The sequence below is a fragment of the Penaeus monodon genome, chromosome 33, assembly GCF_015228065.2.
Source record: "Penaeus monodon isolate SGIC_2016 chromosome 33, NSTDA_Pmon_1, whole genome shotgun sequence".
NCBI classification, from domain to species: Eukaryota; Metazoa; Arthropoda; class Malacostraca; order Decapoda; family Penaeidae; genus Penaeus; species Penaeus monodon.
Window position 1 is genome coordinate 34,681,309 of NC_051418.1, and position 2,146 is coordinate 34,683,454.

The window sequence follows — 2,146 nt, forward strand, 5'->3', positions numbered from 1 at the left end:
ATTTATAAAATCATTTATATATCAAAGAACAATTCAAATGTACAGAATATTATAATACCTTGATATTATCAGAAAAGGTAATTAGTGAAGCGTAATATGATGTGTTTCAAAGAATCATAATGAAATTAATAACCAACAATCATTTTCATGTTTTAAAATATGTAAAATAACTGGCATCTCTTAGAGGGAGAATATGTCAGAACATCAGAGCAGAATAATTACATAATAACAAAAATACATTGCAATAATTTCGTACACGTATCAGTTCTAAGGTTATTTCCTATCATAAATCTCAAGTTAGATGTAACTGATATTCTACTTCATACCATTAAACTTTTATTAACCTATTGCTCTTGAACGAGGCAATAGTGCTACAAAGAAATATCTCTCCCCCACTTTACGATAATACCCATAGTCACAACCTGCAGCGTTGGCACTTCTTACAAGCTCTTAGAAGGTAAAAGTGACTAATCTTTGCCTGTATTTACTGTTTTGATTTCAGATTCTTGTGACAAAATGTAACAGAAGCAGTTATCATGTGTAAGGCTAAGAATAATAGTTATCACAACATACTGTATGTGACTGCTATTTACAAGTAACCGATCCTTGTATAAAAATGGCTAATTGAGTTAAGTCACATGCTGTAATATAATCACTATATATGCAGGTTATTTTAGAAACCTTTGCACGTAGGGTGTTTGCATATATAGGTGAAACTGCAGTATTGAGTAATCAACGTTGATGGTTCTGCTTTAATGGTATTTCTATAATAGTTATGAAAGTGGAAGTGGTACTGTGGTGGTGAGCATGCAATAGTAATATATATTCGTTATATAGAAAGGCTTTACAGAGAAAGGTGTTTCTGTAAATTTAATATCCGCGTTCTCTTCACTTCCCTTCGTTCAGGAAATGGAGCAAACCTTTGTAATATATTCATTAAGGCGACCTGGCAGAACACAGAACACGGGCATGGCAATAATTACATTAAAGCGGCATCTGTAACCACCCGTTGCAGTGATAAACTCATTGCTTCTGCACAATCACGAATCCACAACCATTTTCAAACCCTTATCCCATCGCGTAGAACAAGTGCTAGTGACTTGTTGCTCCTGACGAGGGCAGAATTCTCACGACTTAAGAGGAACCCTTTCCTGCTATAATCATGCCCCTCGCCCTGTAATTGTCCGCCTCGAGAGAGAAATTAATCCTCTTGGACTGCTGGCCCTCAGGATCTCCTTCTCTTTCCTCTTCCATTCCTCTTTGGGAATCATCTCAGACTAAGTACAAGAGAGAACCTCAAATAACAACACCAAGAACAATCGCCCGCTCTCGGTCCACGATAAAAGTCTGGACTTAATCACACTGAGACGTTGACTCAATTAACGTCCACTCGAATCTCTGGAGGGGAATGGGATCGGGAGAGCGAGACAGATCTTCGTTTTCATTTTCAAGAATAACTCATGAAACTGAATTCACCTTATTCTTATATTATATATATATAATTAAACAGTGAACAAACAATATCACAGAAGGCAAGGAACTGTAATAGTTGTACATCCATGGAACTCTTTCCGATCTGTGTTCACATAAATGTTCAAGAAATATTATAGATTAATTTTATTTCTTCCAAATAAATGTGTATCAAGAGTTTTCGTTGGGGCTCATTTTCCGTTGTGCTTATTATTTGCACATCCATCTTTGTTATACATTTTTTTTAGGTTATTCATTCACTTAATTTTCTGTCTTCGTTGCGTACTTGCAATCCACTCAGAGAAATGAAGAATCAGCAGTTAGCGTTTATCCTAGGGGGAAATAAGTCTACTGTATGCAATGTTCTGCAATCACTGATCGTGTGGTATCAGAACCATATCCCTGCATCAATACTATTATAAGTAATACTGGACAAAATCAACAGATTTTGATAAGTAACGAATGCGGAATTAACGACTTAAACAGTTCCCTTTGCTCAATATTATTACTAATCGCCAAACTTCCAATTATTTAGATCCACACGAAATGTGAATGCTCTTGATGGCGTTCTTTTTTGTCTCTTCTCAGTTTTTTTTCTCTCTTTCTCTTTATGCTTTCAGTTGTTGTTTCGAAGTCAAGTTTGAGAACCTTGAGGATGGTTGCTATACTCAAAATA